This window comes from Rhinatrema bivittatum, chromosome 5, assembly GCF_901001135.1.
Source record: "Rhinatrema bivittatum chromosome 5, aRhiBiv1.1, whole genome shotgun sequence".
In the NCBI taxonomy this organism is placed as follows: domain Eukaryota; kingdom Metazoa; phylum Chordata; class Amphibia; order Gymnophiona; family Rhinatrematidae; genus Rhinatrema; species Rhinatrema bivittatum.
This window is the reverse complement of record NC_042619.1, coordinates 52,736,833-52,755,436: the sequence shown is the minus strand read 5'-3', so window position 1 is coordinate 52,755,436 and position 18,604 is coordinate 52,736,833.

Sequence of the window (18,604 nt, the reverse complement as noted above, 5' to 3'; positions counted from 1 at the left end):
GGGAAGGACCGAGATGAGCACTGGGAAAAGTCCAGGAAGCACCAACATCAGTCTTCCTCCTCAAAGATGTCTGACCACGGGAAGGCACAGATGCGTCTATGCCTCCCCTAAAGTAGTCCCATGCGAAGGATGTTATGCCCTCCGGACATCCTGAGGAATCTCAGCAGTCTACACAGATACTGGTGGAGGGTTTGGTCCCCCCATCCCGTCCCCCCCCATGATTCCGGGGCAATCCGATTCTGCTGTCTCCTCCTTCTCAAGCCATCATGTCCTCAGCAGCCTTTGAGGAGGAGTTGGAGAGATGCGTTCGGCTGGCGGTCGGCTGGGCCCTGCAGGGCATTAAGCCTCTGGTTCCACCAGGACCACCACCACCGCAGGAGCAGACCCCAGTGGTGCTTGCACTTCTGTTGGAGCAGCTGGACCTACTGCTCTGTCTTACCTACATAGCCAGCCCCAATGCCATGAGTCCCTTCACTATTGAAGGGTGTATTGCCACTGCCTCTACTGGTTCCCATTCCGGAGTGATTCCTCGGACGAGGAAGGTCCATCGGGGTCGATGGTGCCCAGACTGCACACAACGCCCTGACAGGCGCTAGCCTCCCAGGACCTTTGAGTCCAGTACCCTCGGAGTACCATCAATGCCGATGCCTTTGGTGCTGACTTCGATTCCACCGATGCTCCTGAGGCCTCCGGTGAGGGCTCCACTTCACGTGTCTCCGGGCATTCAAAGTGAGGAGGAAGCCCCATACAATCCTTGGAGAGGCATCAGTTTCCTCCATAGAGGAATCTGAGGACTTGCCTTCTGAACCTTCTCCACCAGAGGAGAGGCTTAAAGCCCCACCAGAGGATCATACTTTTGCTGGGTTTGTGAAGGCCATGGCGGAATCTGTGCCTTTCCAGTTCTTCACAGAGCAGGATTCTAGACATAAAATGTTAGAGATCCTGCAATTTATTGACGCTCCTAAAGAAGTGGTGGCTGTGCCAGTACATGACATTTTTAAGGAACTAGTCATCTGACTCTGGGAACATCCCATCCCTCCAGTGAACCGGAAGACAGATGCGGTCTATCTAGTCCAGCCCACCACTGGTTTTGAACGCCGGCAGCTTCCACACCAGTCGATGGTAATGAAATTGACCTTGAAGAAGGCAAAGAGGCTGCGGACTCATGCTTCAGCCCCCCCTCCCCCTCCAGATCTTGAGCACAGAGCTCTGGATGCTCTTGGATGGTGGGTACTCCAGGGCTCAATGTTGGCAGCCGGGATTGCCTGCTATCAACTTTATATGGGCCAATACTCCAGAAACCTCTGGAAACAAGTCCAAGATTTGGTGGATCACCTTACACAACAATTTCAGGACGAGTTCCAGAAGGTAATTCAACAGGCCTGGAATGTGACAAACACAGAGTCCGCTATGAGTATGATGTGTTTGAAACCACAATGAGGGTTGCAGCAGCTGGCATTGGGGCTAGTCGCATAGCCTGGCTGCGCGCTTCTGACCTCCGCCCCAAAGTGCAGGATCGTCTGGAGGATCTTCCCTGTACAAAATTAGAGGCAGTAGCACAACTGAAGGATTATCACAAAACCCTTCAACAGTTGTCAGCCAGCACTTCGTACACTCAGCCCTCAGGCAAGAAGCCTCCCAGACAATCTGACCCACTTCATATACCAGATGACATTCAAATATTAATTCCAATAAACAACTCATTGGAAGAAACATACAAAAAAACAGCCACTTACCTAAACAAACTAAAACAGCTACTAACCAACATGAAACTCATACTAAACTTCGATAAGACTGAAATAATAATCCTGGATAGAAAAAACAACACCTCTCAACTACCACCACTAAAACTAATGAACCAAAAAGTGGCTATCTCTCCGGTCAATCATGCACGCAACCTTGGAATCATAATTGACAAAGAACTTTCCTTCAAGAACCACATCACAACTAAAATCAAAGATGGATATCACAAACTTCTAACACTACTTCAATTAAAACCTTTCCTCTCCCCCAATGACTTCAGATCAGTCCTTCAACTACTCATCTTCTCCAACCTGGATTACTGCAACTTCCTACTATTCAACTTACCCCTTAACACCATCCGACCATTCCAAATCCTACAAAACGCAACTGCAAGAATACTCACCGGATCAAAAAAACATGATCACATCACTCCTACACTTATAGCACTTCAATGGCTCCCAATAAAATTTAGGATTGAATATAAAATACTATCCATACTACACAAAATAATATACGAAAAACAAACAAACTGGCTAAGCTCATCCATAAAACTGCATTCTCCAAACAGAAACCTCAGATCATCAAATAAAGGACTACTAAAAATTCCTCCTGCTCGCTCTAAACAACACACCTCAACTCAAAAGAGAGCAATCTCACTAGGAAGCCCTAAACTCTGGAACACCCTCCCAACTGAACTACGAATATAAGAAAATTTAAAAACTTTCAAAAAAGATCTAAAAACCTGAATGTTTACCAAAGCCTACCAACTCACCCAATGACTCTAATTCACAACTCCCCTCCCATTAACACTATGCAAAAATATTTTTGAACCAATGTAAGAAAAATAACATAATTAACCAAAACATGTATAATCTATCCTATGAACTAAGTCCATAAAACATTAATAGCTTTGTAAAAAAAAAAAAAAATTCTAATTCTGTTAACAACCATTTGAATGAACCTTTTTGAAAAACTCTGTTAAACTTCAAAACTTTGTAAACCGTTCTGATGGCGAAACCGAACAACGGTATATAAAACTCAACAAATAAATAAATAAATGTTTTATGTGGAGCCTGCTTCGGTTGAAGCCTCCCCTAAGGGCTCTCGCTATGTCTTGGGACCTCAGCTGAAAGCTCCATTTGAACCGCTGCGCTCCTGTGACCTGAAGTACCTAACCTTTGGTGGCAGTCACTTCAGCACACAAAGTCAGTGAGCTCCAGGTTTAGTGACTTATCCGCCTTACACTGTTTTTCCATGACCAGATGGTCTTATGTATGTACCCTAAGTTCCTGCCTAAGGTGATGTCGGATTTCCATCTTAACCAGTCCATCGATCTGCCAACATTCTTTCCCAGGCCACATTTGCACCAAGGCGAACAAGCCCTACACAGTTTGGTCTGTAAAAGAGCCTTAGCCTTCTATCTGGAGTGGACAGAAGCCCATAGACAGTCCATACAACTTTTTGTTTCTTTTGATAGGAATAAGTTGGGTATCATCGTTGCCAAACAGATGCTTTCTAATTGGCTGGCAGATTGTATCTCTTCCTGTTATGCCCAGGTGGAACTGTATCTTGGGAGCCATGTCAAGGCTCACTCTGTTTGAGCCAAGGCAGTCAGTGGCCCACTTGCAAGCAGTTTCCATGGAGGAGATCTGCAGAGCTGCGATGTAGAGTTCTTTCCTCACATCAACAGTGCATTATTGTTTGGATAGGGATGGTTGACATGACAGCAGATTTGGCTAATCTGTCCTTTGGAACTTGTTTAAGGTGTAGAACCCAACTCTGTTCCCACCTAGGGCCCATTACCCCTCCCCCCCCATTACCAACAAAACCAGTTGTTGTGCCCATTGGCACTCACTTGGTGTTTTGTTGGTCTCCTTTGTGTTGGGGGGCAGCCTGTAGCTAGGGATGCACCCATGTGTTGTGAGGGCTGTCATCCTACTTGTCCTTGGAGAAAGTAGAGTTGCTTACTTGTAACAAGTGTTCTCTGAGGACAGCAGGATGTCAGTCCTTATGAAAACTGCCTTCCACCCCACAGAGTTGGGTTTCCACTACATGGTTTCTTCTCCTTTATTATTTTCTTTTCTTAAATTGTATATTAAAAGACTGAAGGGGGCCATGCGTAGACATGTGGTATAAAGCATGCCTGATCATACTCAATGAGGCTCCATTCAAAGTTCTAGAAACTTTCGACATAAGTTTTTTTGTGCCAGGCTCCATCTGATGATGTGATCCATGTGTGAGGGCTGACATCCTGCTGTCTTCGTAGAACACTTGTTACAGGTAAGCAACTCTGCTTTCTCACAAATTTCTTGGAATCCTGATCAGTAAAAGTTTGATATAATTGCTTGTTTAAAAGGATTAGGATATGGAATTTTCCTTTGTGAACATTATCAGAGAAGATCCTGGTCTTTTAAAGTTTATTCTTGTGCATTTTAAGTCCAGTCTAGCCATCAAGTGTCTGAGGTGACTGTTGGGAAGCAGACCTGCAGGGTGCTTACAACTGATTGAATCAGCCTGTCTGCTCATGACTCAGGCATGCAATCAACCTGTCTTTCAGATATGCAGGTAAAATCATAGCCGCCAACAAAGTGGTTATAATCGTTGCAATATCCTTAAATTTAAAAGCAATTATTTTAAGAATCATTTGTGTGAAATGCTCTATTATGTGCTGGTGATGATTTTAATGGGATTTTGAAGAGGAAAAAAAAATAATACTGCATCTCAAGAATCTAAGATATCTCATATAAATGATATTTCCATAAAAAGAATGAATAAAAAGATGCTGCAGAAAATCATCATGTTTTTAATTATATGCTCCTAATCCTCTTTGCGTTCGATGCTTAATGTTCTTCTTTTGAGTTCATGTTGGTGTAATGTCATGGAAATAAAGGCATACAAACTGGTGAGAAAACCATTTAGACTACAAATTGTACTCATGATTGCTGCTTTTTCATTCCTGAGAAGGAGTGGTCAATGTTGAGCCCAATATTATGCAAATAAACATTTCCAATCTGCGCCAGTGTTTCCATTACTTGTGGCTCCTGTGCTTAAATCACAATTCATTGCAAGCCTGCATTAGTTAGTTTGAGTTCTGATAAATGGTTTTTTCACAGTGGTCTCTAAATCTGATTAGCTGAATAGAATTAACAGATTATGGCAAAAAAAGAAGCTTGTGGTTTGTTTTTTTTGGTTTTTTTTTTAATGAGTTAAAACAATTCTTCTTCCAAGAGAGCGTAATCACAAATCTGAAAAGCTCATGTGCTGGTCTGGGTAATTCTTATATCGGTCCAATAAAAGGTATTGGAATCAGCAAAAAAGAAATCTGAAAGGGTGAGAGAAAATCAGGTTGTGATGGAGCAAGTGTCTGAAAGCATTTAAATACAGTCTATGCTTCCAAGAAGGCATTGGGCTAATCCGCAGGGCGTGACCATAGTTAAAACCCAAACTTAAGGGAGCATATGTTTTGGACCAGTGGTTCTCAACAAGTGTGTTGTGAGGTCCTGAGAAGTGTGTCGCAGACCCAGCAGAAGGCTGCTCTTTCCTCATCAGTCTGGACAGGAGTTGGCCTATTTCTCCTTTCTTGGGTATGACAGGAAGCTGCTCTTGCTTCCTCTCCTCTTCCTGGCCCAGTGGGAAGTTGTTCCCTCCTCTTTCCCAAAGCATAGCGAGATATCACCAACTCCTGTTCATATGGGCCCGGCAGGACACCAACTTTATCTTCCCCTGCCTGGTCTGGCAGTGAGGCTGCTGATGCTCTCTTCACTCCATGGGACCTGGATGTGAAAGCAGGGAGAAATGTGCGTGCTCTATAGATACACTGCCAACTTCTGCTGCTGCCTCATCTTCCTCTCTTCAATGCTTCTTAACCTCATCTGCTGCTGGTAAAGAGGGAGGGAGACTCTGGATTGGACTGAAGGCTTTTCTGTTGGCTGGGAGCCAGGAGGAGGGGGAAGGAAGGCATGGGAAGACAGGAGTCTGCTGGGTAGGAGGGGTGTGGGAAAAGGAGGTTGGGGTTGCTGGGTAGGGAGAGGAGGAGGGAGTGGGAGCTGCTGGGTAGGGAGGAGAGATGGTGTGGGAGCTGCTGGATTGGGGAGAGGGGAGGTTGGGGGATGCTGAGCAGGAAGAGGTGGTCAGAGATATGCTGGGTGGGGAAGTGGAGAGGGAAGAGTAGGGAGAGTTTAGCAAGAGAGAGCATGGGGAAGAGGATGCAGGCTTGGGGGTTGGGGAATGATGGACAGAGATGTGAGCATGTGAAGGGATGATTGAGTAGTTGGGAGAAGTGATGGGTGTATGGAGGAGAATGATGGGGTACAAGAGAATATGCATTTCTTCTATCTTTGACCTTTGCTTATTGCAGGAGGAAATATATTTCTGTTTCTAGTTCACCAGGTTTGCACTGCAAGCAGAATGGCTTTCTGGGGTTTCTATTTCAATTTTTGTTTCCACTTTTCTAATTTGTGGGGTTTTTTTAATTCTGTATTTGGTGAATAGGTCTATCTGTGTTCTGTGTGTGTGTGTGTGTGTGTGTGACTGAAATGAGGTTCTTTACTGGCATGTAAGGATTTGTAATAGTCTTATTTGTTATATGTTCTCAATATTATATTGCAGTGGTGGTGAAATACTGCCTTTTCATGGGTAGGGCTATTGCTGTTTCATTTCTTGCAATTAGTGCTGCTGCAGTATGGCAGGTTTGATAAACATGTACAGAATGGGGTTTGTTTGGGGGGGGGTTTCCAGGTTTTGTATTATGTACAGGGAAATGTCTTAGTTCTGCCCTGCATCCATTATTAGGAAGCAGGGAATGCCTGTGGATGCAGAGCCTATGCTTTATATGTACTCCCATGATGGTCATGTGATCAGTATGTCACGCATGTGAGCATCATCTCTCAGGTGTGTCCTGATAGGAAAAAGGTTGAGAAACTTTGTTTTGGACAACGGTTTCACTAGTTTTGGTAGCTGTGTAGATTATTAGAAAACTTGGCAATAAGGCAGAAGGGGGACCTGGGTGTTGAATTTAGTGTTAGTCTTGTAAGACTCATTGAGGTAGATGGCAAGGCCTGAAATGGCCGACCATTGAAGGTGGTAGAGGTCAGTACTTAACACACACTTTACTATTGCTGGTAAAATTTATTGCTGAACAATGCTTTGAGCATTGCCGGGAAGATGTTTAAAAATCAAAATATTCTGAGTACGCTTGTGACTGATATAGAGGGCAGAGGAAGGAAAGGGATTGAAAGTTCAGGTAAAAGACATAGGGGTAGGGCCTGGTATTGGGTTGAATGTGGGAATTTATATGCTCATCTATCCCAAGTGCAAGTATTTTAACAGGGCAAACTGGACAGGTTACTGTGTTCTTTTTCTGATGTCATTCACTGTTACTTCAGGACATTTCTGAAAAGAGGCTTCAGTTTTAATAATAAAAGCAATTAAACTGGATTCTCTTTTTTTCAGAAGTACCCTGTATGTAAATGAGTAACAGGCCCTTAATGTTGTCATTTATGAATTAAACGGATATAATTTGAAAATTTTGCAGATCATGGCAAATATGGATCAGAAGGCCTTAGAACAGGCCCACCATCATGCCTAAGACATATTCCCATTTTAGATCTTGGGCAATCATTGGTTGATAAAATTCGGCTATCAGGTGGTCCTAATATTTTGGCTTATCTTTTTTTTAAATCACAAAAAATTCAGTCCAGAAAGGCAGGAAACCAAAAATCTAACCTTAGGCAGATATACCCTTTATAAAAAGAAACATTACGTGACTCAATTTTTGTATGAAGAACCTCCTATATGCGTGACAAATCTTTGTACAGCGATAATCACACAGTATTTTAATCATAGGTCACAATGGTCCACCTCCTTAGACTTCATATTTTTCATGATTTTTTTTTTTTTTTTAGAAAAATGCAGTTAAAAAATAGATGTTTTCAAAAGTCTTTAATAGTCCCATATAAACCAGGGTCACACAGGTAACAAATAGCAATCCCAGTCATATATGATGAAGAAATGACAACTTGCTGAAATGCCTGATGTTACAAAAACAAACCGCTAATCTCAGTATGATGTCAAAATGACTGTTATGCTCAGTCCCATGCTCATAATATCCCAACACACGCCGTGTTTCGATGTCCCAACAACATCTGCATTAGGAGAACTCAAATTCAAAGCTTCGGTTGGCCATTACTTTTCAGCGTCTTTTGTCACTTCTGTTTCCGTCCCCAAATAATTTAAATACTGTAAATAAAAGTATTTATTTTATTTATTTATTTATTTAGGGTTTTTATATACCGGCATTCGAGAACGCAGTCCCATCATGCTGGTTCACATTAAAACAAGTGTGCATCGTAAACAAAACTAAAACAATGGTGCGGAAAAAGGCAGTTACAAATAACAGGGAGATTAGAACTTGGCAGAGAGAGAAGAGAAAGGACAGGTTATTAATTCAAACATGTAACGATAGTGTAAAATAATATAAAATTCAAACAAGAAGGTTAGTCATGGTGTATGTGAAGTTAAGGATTGGCGTGGAAGGTAGATCAGTTTGAGTCCGGGAATGCTTGTGTGAATATCCATGTCTTTAGTCTTTTTTTGAAGGTTGAGATGCATGTTTCAAGTCTGAGGTTTGAAGGGATGGAGTTCCATAACGGTGGAATGGCTGTAGAGAATGCCCGATCTCTTAGTGTGATGTGTCTGGTAGATTTGGACGGTGGTACCTGTAGCGATCCTTTGTATGCATCTCTTGTTGGTCTTGTTGAATTATGTAGTTGGAGAGGGATCTGTATGTCGATGGGAGCCAGTAGGTGGATATTTTTGTATGTGGTAAGGATGGCCTTGTAAATAATTCTAAAGTGTATAGGTAACCAATGGAGGCTCTTTAGGATGGGGGTTATGTGATCCCTTCTCCTGGAGTTTGTCAGTATTCGTGCAGCTGTATTTTGTACCATCTGAAGCGGTTTAGTATAAGAAGCGGGAAGACCAAGTAGGATGGTGTTACAATAGTCTAATTTTGAAAAAATGATTGCTTGCAGGATGGTTCTGAAATCTTGGGCATGGAAAAGAGGTCTAATTCTTTTCAGCACCTGTAGTTGGTAGAAACAGTCTTTGGTTGTTTTGTTAATGGTGGCTTTGAAATTCAGGCGATTGTCAATTAGGACTCCTAGGTCTCTCACTTGTGTGATTGTTGGTGTGTCTTGTGTTGGTGAAAAGGTGCTGTTCTCAGAGGTGATGAGCAGGAGTTCAGTTTTGCCGGAATTTAGTACCAGGTTTAGGCTGGTGAGGAGGAGAAAAACTGATTAGCCAATTGGAACAGAACCTCAAAATAATGAAATCCAATCAAGTGTCTCATTTAAATCCTTTGGAGCTTCTGAGTCCAAAACAAATATGAAATATGTTATGATTTATATAGTATTCATTGTTTGGATATCACTATTTCCAAAACTAAGGTGGAGGTTAAAACAAGGCTATATAGGAAGCCTAGTGATAGAAACAATTTTTTGTTATATAGTCATCATCCTTAGAGGATAAAATTCAGTTTGTCAAATGTTATGGGAAGTTTCCCGATGGAAGGGGATTGGTCACTTATCCTATTATATGATCAATGTGTGCTTGTGAAAGAAGCACAGTTGGGGCCGGATTTTAAAAGGGTTTCGTGCATAAGGTACGCGCGTAACCCTTTTAAACCCCGCCCCCCCCCCCCGCGCGCGCGCCGAGCCTAAGTCCCGGGGCTTGCAAAAAGGGGCGGTCAGGGGCGTGGCCAGGGGGCGTGGTTTTCGATTGGGGGTGTGTTTGGGGGCGTGTGGGCGGTCTGGGGGCATGGCCAAGTGCCCCGACACAGCGGCCTGTGTCGGGGCCTGCTGCGCTGGCACATGTAAGTTACTACTGCCCAGAGTCAGTAGTAACTTTTCTGATAAAGGTAGGGGGAAGGGTTAGATAGGGCCGGGAGGGTGGGTTAGGTAGAGGAAGGGAGGGGAAGGTGCACTGGGGTGGAAGGAAAGTTCCCTCCGAGGCCGCTCCGATTTCGGAGTGTTCCCTCCAAGGCCGATTCCCTCCAAGGCCGCTCCGATTTCGGAGCGGCCTTGGAGGGAACGGGCAGCGCGCGCCAACCCCGGATTTTATAAGATACGCGCGGCTATGCGCATATCTTATAAAATCCAGCGTACTTTTGTTCGCGCCTGATGAGTGAACAAAAGTACACGAGCACGCTCTCTTTTAAAATGTACCCCTTGGAGAGTAAGAAGACGGGCGGTTGTGCCTACAACTGTGCAACACACATTTACTCTGGCACTTTTCACTCACTGGCACAAATTAAAAAAACTCTAGAATAGTATAGGTAAGTATTTTATTGCAGATTTGTATCGGTAAATATGTCTTATTTTCAAACTTAAATTTTCAGTTCTCCATACCATATGATATATGCAAACTAGTGCTTTCTAACTGTCCCGTTTTCTCCCTTTTCTTACCGCTCCCTAAGTGAAGTATCTTGTAACATGGCCAGGAGTCCATGATACCTTTGAATGCCTCCTTGAAGCCCACCTCTGCATAGTGTGGTAGGCCATATGAGAATGCTATATGAGAGCCAGGACATTCTTCAGGAGCTTATCCTAAGTTTCCTATCTACTAATCTATATGTAACTCGTCTCCACTCCAAAGCTCTAATCATAACACTTAGTTCCTACATCTTAGACGGGTTTGTTCAAATATTGATGACTTTACATTTTTGGCTTGAGAGATTCCTGGAATGGGGCTACCCTTTTGTGTTAAAGTAGCTTATAACATGCATATTGTGTTTGTGATCGGGGATCTGCTCTTGACATATCAAGAACCTGTCAAGGACACTGAACTTACATGTGTCCTTCAGTAGAAACATAGAAAATGATGACAGAAAAGGACCAAACGGTCCATGCAGTCTGCCCAGCAAGCTTATGGTAGCATCTGCTGTGCTATACAAGTCACCTCCTTACTTAGTTTCCCATACCATCAAAGTCAGGGCCTTTGTTGGTTGCTGTCTGAGTTCAATTCCCTGTTACCTCTTGCCATTGAAGCAGAGAGCAATGTAGGAATATATTACTAAAGGGTTTGATGTAATGGCCATTAGGATAGAACATGCCAATATTTTCTAACATCAAGTGTTTGCATGACTTTCACGTTTTGTATTTTCCAAGGGTAAAAACATTAAGGACAGGGTGATCCACTGTACAATTTTGGAACCTAAAGATGCTGATTATGTTATTTTGGCTCATACATTTTGTGGTCATTTTTTTTCATCAAAGTATAAAAGGACTTGAATGGCAACCTAGTATGAGAAGAATGTTTCAGTGTAAGAATAACACCAGATACTTATTTTTTTTACTTTCATAATTATTTACTTATAATTTCCAAGTACAATTCCTAGTGATTAATCCAAACAGAATTACATCAAGATAGTAAGGTCACCAAAAACATAAGAAAATCAAATATTCTGGAAAAATAAATATTCATCCATGTTGAAAAATTAGTCCACCATATTTCAAAGGGGGAGGATTACCAAATCAAACAATACAAGAAAAAAGCCCAAAAGTAATTAGCAAAGGAAACCAGGTGCATCCTTAAATGCAATCCCAGAAGCTTCAGTATAGACTAAATGAATCCTAGGGACTGATGGAACTTGAAGTTCCTATCGAGCTCTTCCCAGCAACAAACGCAGACAGATGTGAGTAACATTTGTAATTTGACCCATGTAGAATATGCATCATTTGCCCATGTAGGTTAGTACATGTAGGTCGAGTCAAAAGGACTGTAAAGGTTGTTGAACATCGTAGCTGCATGAAAATAAGTTACAGTTGCCTATAGTTTCTCGTGGTAAAAAAAAAAATATATATATATATATCACGTTTTTGGATCTTCGATGGACTATTCTTGATCCCCATGGTGGAGATAACAGTATTTTTACTTAATTATAAAGATTTAGTAGCTCTGAAGGATTAAATAAGAAACTTGATTTGGTTTCATTATGAGGTTTTGTTCCAATTGGCTGATAAGCTTTTCACTTTTATTTACAGCATTTAAATTTGGGAACGGAAACGGCCGTGAAGAATGACCTGGCTCTCATATAGGGGTAGATTTTATAAAAGTACGCCCGCGTGTACTTTTGTTCGCGCACCAGGCGCAAACAAAAGTACGCCGGATTTAATAGATATGCGCGTATCCTTTAAAATCTGGGGTCAGCGTGTGCAAGGCTGCCCAAAATCGGCAGCCTACGCACGCCGAGCCATGCAGCCTGGCTCCGTTCCCTCCACCCCCACCCCCCCCCCCCCCCGCACCTTCCCCTCCTTTCCCCTACCTAACCCACCCCCCTACTTTTGTTTTAAAAGTTACGCCTGCCAGAGGCAGGTGCGTAACTTGCGCGCTGGCCGGCCCGGGAGCTGTTTCGGAGGCCTCAGCCACGCCCTCGAAATGCCCCCGGGCCAGAACCATGCCCGCGACCCCCGCCCCCGAATGACGCACCGCCGCGACACGCCCCGGGATTTATGCGCGTCCCGGGGCTCGCGCAGCCGAGCCTATTCAATATAGGCTCAGCACGTGCAGGGGGAACTTGGGGCAGGTTTTTGGGGGGTACATGCGTTTCTTACGCACATACCCCTTTGAAAATCTGCCCCATAGCATTCTCATATGGCCTATCACATAAGCACTGGACATTTAAAACTCAAAACATTAAGTTTCTGCAATGAGCTTCTCATATGGATAAAATGGATATTGTCTGGAAGGTGATGACACGGATTGAGACCTTTATAGCTCAAACTGCTGCACAGTTATGTTCCTTCACTGCAGTCTCCAAATTTTCTGATAGATCAAAATCAGTAATCTTGAAAAGCAGTTTCCTTTTTTAATGTCTAATGTTCAGTCTTCAGTAGTTGCTAATATGAAAGATTGTTTAATCTTTATAATAAGATTGAATCTATTGAAAATAATATGAGCTAGAAATCTCCATATATTAAATTTCTGTGTCTAGGTTAAATTTTTATAGTGAATTATTTAAAAAATATACGGTAGAGATTTTGCAAATATCTTCTGACAAAATTATAACTTTCTCAAGGTGTTTTTAAGTTCCTGAGTTGAGGAAAGAAACTAAAGAGGAAGGCAGCATGGATATCTTGATATCTTTGATAGTTCCAATCTTTCAGCTTTTCTTCAGAATTCTCAAGATATTGCCACTAGAGTTACCTTGATTGTTACTTTAGCATTAGATTTGGACAAAGAGCTAATCCTTAAGTTCTTGGAGGAGAAGTCCATTACTTGCTATTAATTAAGTTGACTTAGAAAATAGCCATTGCTATTACTAGCAACAGTAACATGGAATAGACTTAGTTTTTGGGTACTTGCCAGGTTCTTATGGCCTGGATTGGCCACTGTTGGAAACAGGATGCTGGGCTTGATGGACCCTTGGTCTGACCCAGTATGGCATGTTCTTAATATTTTAAATATAAGGATACTAGCTTCTGTGTACAAAGAGTATACGTTTTCCTTGATTCCTCCAGGAATCAAGAGTATACGTTTTCCTTGATTCCTCCAGGAAAACTCAAATGTGCAGGACGTCTTTTCTGTAATTAAAGCCTCAAGTACTTCTCTGGGGGCATCTTTCTAAAATTCTGCTGCAAATATTTGGTAACATCAGGGTGACAAGTATACCTTCACTTATCCTGTATGTTGGGAGACTTGTTATTTATAAATCTTCTGTATCTCATAACAATGGTTGAGGGGGGACTGTGTGAAGATGACTTGGGGTATTTACTAATTCAGTTAGTTTTGGATCAGCAAGTTGGTGTTTCAGTAGGTCTTTTTTTTTCTTTTAAGTTTTGCTTTTGCTCCAAATTATTGTGGATTTGTGGTGGGGAAGTGTGACCTCAATGTATTTCCGCTTGGCTATTTTCTTTTGTTATTTTTAGGTACAACACCTTGTTTTCTAATTTTTTGGGTTTTTTTTATTCATGTAAATGTTTAAATGTCAATAAAGATATAAATTCAAAAAACAGAATTTTAAAAGCATACGTTTGTAACATGCACCCCTGCTTATGCATTTCCGTTCTCGCATCTTTCAGTGTGCCAAATCATTGAGCAGTGAGAATTTTGTGACTTTAAATAGTTTCAGATCTGTAATAGGGCGATGCCATTGAAGTCTCTGGAGATGAGTGACTTTCTCTAAACGTGACAGCCTCAAAATGAATGGTTAGCCCCCTCTCTTTTGTATGGGATTCTTGCATTTTAAATAAAAGATTCGGCTTTTACTCCTGCTTGGATTGTTCTTGTGTTCACCGGTGAGTGCTTCATCTTATTGCTTCTGCATTTTAAACACACAAATAGAACACTGATAACCCTAAGCCAAGCTTTTGAAATCATGGCACTTATGCCATGGCTATACACACATATCAAATCCTGCTAGAGCAATTTTCTTACAAAGGGATTTTGTATGCCCAACTAAGTGGAAACTGTACAAGAGGTACTCTAACAAGCCGTAGCGCTTGTCATATCTTTCTTCTTTCCCCCCCTCTAGCCAACTGGATAAAGGTTATTATTTCTTATTTAAGGTAAGATAACATGAAATGCTGTTACAAAGCATCTGCAAACAAAGCACACTTCAGGCTCTGAGCAGCTGGTTTGAAAACATACATGGATTTAATTTGCTATCGTACTTGGAGCTTCAAATTTTCAGTCCTCTCTACCAATGCTTTTTTTTTTTAATTGGGTATCATGATTAGTGCTAGCAAGGATGACGCCATACTCTTTTTTTTTTTAATTATGAATCGCTGCAAGTTTGGTGACATTTTCTGTTGCCTGGCTGGAGAGTACTGTTCCTTCACTGTCATTTTGGTTGCTGCTGTGGACAAGATGTAGTGATTTGGGTAGAGACTGAAGGGAGAGGGGCTGTGCTAATTGGTGAATCAAGGTGTAGTAGTCTTAGATGTAGTGAATAAAAAGGATGTATTTATGATAAAAGCAAAATGAAACAACGTAAACATGGAGTTAGGGTATATAATAAACATGCTTGAATACTTCAAAAGTATAAATAATGCACCTTTGTGCATGGAGAAGCTGTACAAGAGGTCATCATCTGAGATTCAAAATTGAGAATAATATTTTGTCACAGAATGGGTGATGAAATCCATGAATGGCCTCTTTGTGGAGATGGAGGCAAAAAAACGTAATTGAAGAAAGCATGACATGAGTAGAAAGGAACCTCAGGAGGAAGTGAAGGTTAAGACAGGTTAAGTAGGGTCTGTGGTATTGCATCAGGAAGGGAAAAGGGGAACACTAGACTAGCCTTTCAATCTATCTTCTTGTGTTTAAATGACAATAAAAATAGAAAACAAAGGTCTCTAAAGACTGAAAAGAGACAAGGAGAAACAGGTGTAGCCGGGGTGGTGGTAGAAAGAAAACATAAATTCTAAACAAATACTTGGATTAAATATTCACTGAAGGAGGGATTGGGGAAGGAGCACTAATTATTGCCAAGGGGTACGTATGGCTGTGGGATAGACGTGGCGTCATTTATGGAAGAGCGTGTTGATGTGGAACTGTGAAAACTGAACGTGGACAAAGCTCTGGGCCCAGAAGGCATTCATCTTAGGATATTAATGGATAGCAGAAAGGTTCTAGCAGTTCTGCTGAAGGACCTGTTCAATAAATCTTTGGAGCCCTGAGTGGTTCTTTGGGACTGGAGGATGAATGGGGCCCCTCTTTATAAAAGTGGTAGTAGGGAGGAGGCTGGAAATTACAGACCTGTTAATCTCACTTCAGTGGTGGGAAAATAAATGGAATTCTTAGGAGAGCATAGTGAAGCATCCTGAACTCAGTGAGTTAAGAACATAAAGCTTGCCATACTGGGTCAGACCAAGGGTCTATTAAGCCCAGTATCCTGTTTCCAACAGTGGCCAAGCCAAATCAGTATCTGGCAGGATTCCAAGGGCTAGATAGATTCCAAGCTGCTTATCCCAAGAATAAGCATAAGATTTCTGCAACTCTGCCTTAATAATGGTTTACGGACTTTTCCTCCAGGAACCTGTCCAAACCTTTTTTAAATGCAGCTATACTAATAGCTTTCACCACATCCGTTGGCAATGAATTCCAGAGCTTAATTATGCATAGAGTAAAAAAAATATCTTCTCTTATTAGTTTTAAATGTATTACCCAGTAATTTCATTGTGTATCCCCTGGTCTTTGTACTTTTCAAAAGAGTAAACAGCTGATTAACGTTTACTCATTCCATTCCTCTCATTATTTTATAGACCTCTATCATATCTCCCCTCAGCCATTTCTTCTCCAAGCTGAAGAGTCCTAACCTCTTTAGCCTTTCTCCAAGCTGAAGAGTCCTAACCTTTTTAGCCTTTCTTCAAAGGGGAGATTTGATAGAAGTCTATAAAATAATGGGGGATCTGAAGTTGCAGTAGTTATTACCAGAGGGGAAATCTTATCGGATGAATCTGATTTCTTTAAGTAGGTGGCCAGAGAATGAGATTGGGGGAGGGGCATTGAATGTGAACTGTGCTTGGATTTCAGCAGTGCTCATACTGCCCCACAGATGAGTCTCATGAATAAACTGAGCAGTCTGGGGATGGGACCATGGTGGAGGCAATGGATCAGAAACTGATGGAAGGGGAGATTACTGAGCAGCACGTGCTTTAAAATGCTGTACTTGGACAATTCAGCAATGACATGGGGCAGCCAGAATGAATCATAAAATGAGTAATATGAAATGTTGGACTTCTAACGGAAACACAGGCAACCTCCACACTGGGTCTGTCTGGCAGGCTGCAAGTAAAGTAACAGCGTGATGTCCTGGTGCAAATTCCGGTGGTCAGGTAGCGAGGTCTGGATGTTCAGACAGCAGCTACAGATAATTACAGAGCTTTCTGATTAAACATGGGGTGGGGAAGGTTATTAGGGGTGGGGGGGTTTTGTATGCTCATCTGCCCAGGATGGTGGCGTACAAATGAGGAAGACTCTCCTGGATAAGGAATGATATCTTGCCAGCAGTAAGCGATATTAATTAAGTCTGGCAGCTGGGATATATCCTTGTAGTGTGGACAGAAATAACCGGCCAGTTGGGTCTTTTTCTGCTGTCATTTTCTATTTTATGCTGTAATAGTGTTTCACACATTTTCTTTGCTCTTTATGCTTCATAAAAGAACCATTCACTCTTACTTTCCTATCGCTGGAAGGATGTAAGTGTGATGCTTTCATTAAACCACAAGTTTATTTCTTGTGGTGTCAGAAATAATTTATAAATCCTCCTGCCTTTTAGCCAATCACATGTTTTAGTGGGTGTAAATATGTTTTTTTTACATAATAAAAAAGTATTGGACATAGGGTGAAACATTTTTCCTGTACACAATTACGTAAGAGTAACATAGTGAATGTCAGAAGATGCTAACTTTAGTTATAGAAACCATTCTTCTCCTTTTCTCAGGTTTCAACCCACCTGTGTGGCAATCCTGTGACAGATTTTTGTGTTGTCTTCAAATAGGCATATTTTTCCTGTAATGTTGCTAATAAAGATATTGAAAATTACTGTGCCCCCCATGCACCTTACTGGTCACTTTATCTTCCCCATGTCCTCTCCCTTTCTCGCCATTTGGAGTTCTGTTGTGTTTTGCCCAAGGTTTTTGCCTGGCACCAAATTTTATGCCTCTGGAAAAAATATGGGAGGTTTCAAAATGACATAAGAAAATTAATTGGGTTTAGCCTCTGCTATCAGGTATTTAAAATATTTTTGGGCTATGCTCTTAGTTTTAGTGAAGTTTATGTTTCATATTAGATAGCTAATAGTGTGTGTTGAATGATTTAGAAGATACAACTTGCCATACTGGGACAGATCAAAAGTCCATCAAGCCCAGTATCCTGTTTTCAACAGTGGCCAAGCCAGATCTCAAATGCCTGGCAGGATCCCAAGGGGTAGATAGATTCCAAGCTGCTTATCCCTAGAAGAAGCAGTGGATTTCTGCAACTCTACCTTAATAATGGATTATTGACTTCTCCAGGAACTTGTCCAAACCTTTTTTAAATGCAACTATGCTAAGGGCTTTCACCACATCCTCTGGCAATGAATTCCAGAGCTTAATTATGGGTGGAGTAAAAACATATTTTCTCTTAGTTTTAAATATATTACCTAGTAACTTTATCATGTGTTCCCTGGTCTTTGTACTTTTTAAAAGAGTAAACAACTGATTAATGTTTACTATTTCCATTCCACTCATTATTTTATAGACCTCTATCATATCTCCCCTTCTCCAAGTTGAAGAGTCCTAACCTCTTTAACCTTTCTTCATAGGGGAATTGTTCCATCCGCTTTATCATTTTAGTTGTGCTTCTCTGTACCATTTTCTAATTCTGCTATATCTTTGAGATGTGGTGACCAGAACTGCACACAATACTCAAGATGAGGTTGCACCACGGAGTGATACAGAGGCATTATGATATTTTCTGTTTTATTCTCCATTCCTTTCCTAATAATTCCTAGCATTCTATTTGCTTTCCTGGCTGCTACCGCTGCACCCTGATTTCAATATATTTTCAACGATGACACCTACATCCTATTTTTTGGTTTATTCTGTTTAGTATGGATTGCTTTGTCATTTTATGTTCTTTTTTATTTCTTATGTGATACTGCAATCTGCTATTTAACTATTATATTATCTTTGACATTGTAATCTGCTATGAGCAATAATTTTTTTTTACTCAGTGGAATATGTGTTCTATATAAATTATACGATTTTATTTATTTCAGTGTGATAGAAATAGCATGATTTTTTTTTTTGTGCACGCCAAATAGCCCGGATTTTGCGATAATCCTTATTTCTTGCCCATGAATCGATATGGCTCAGAACGG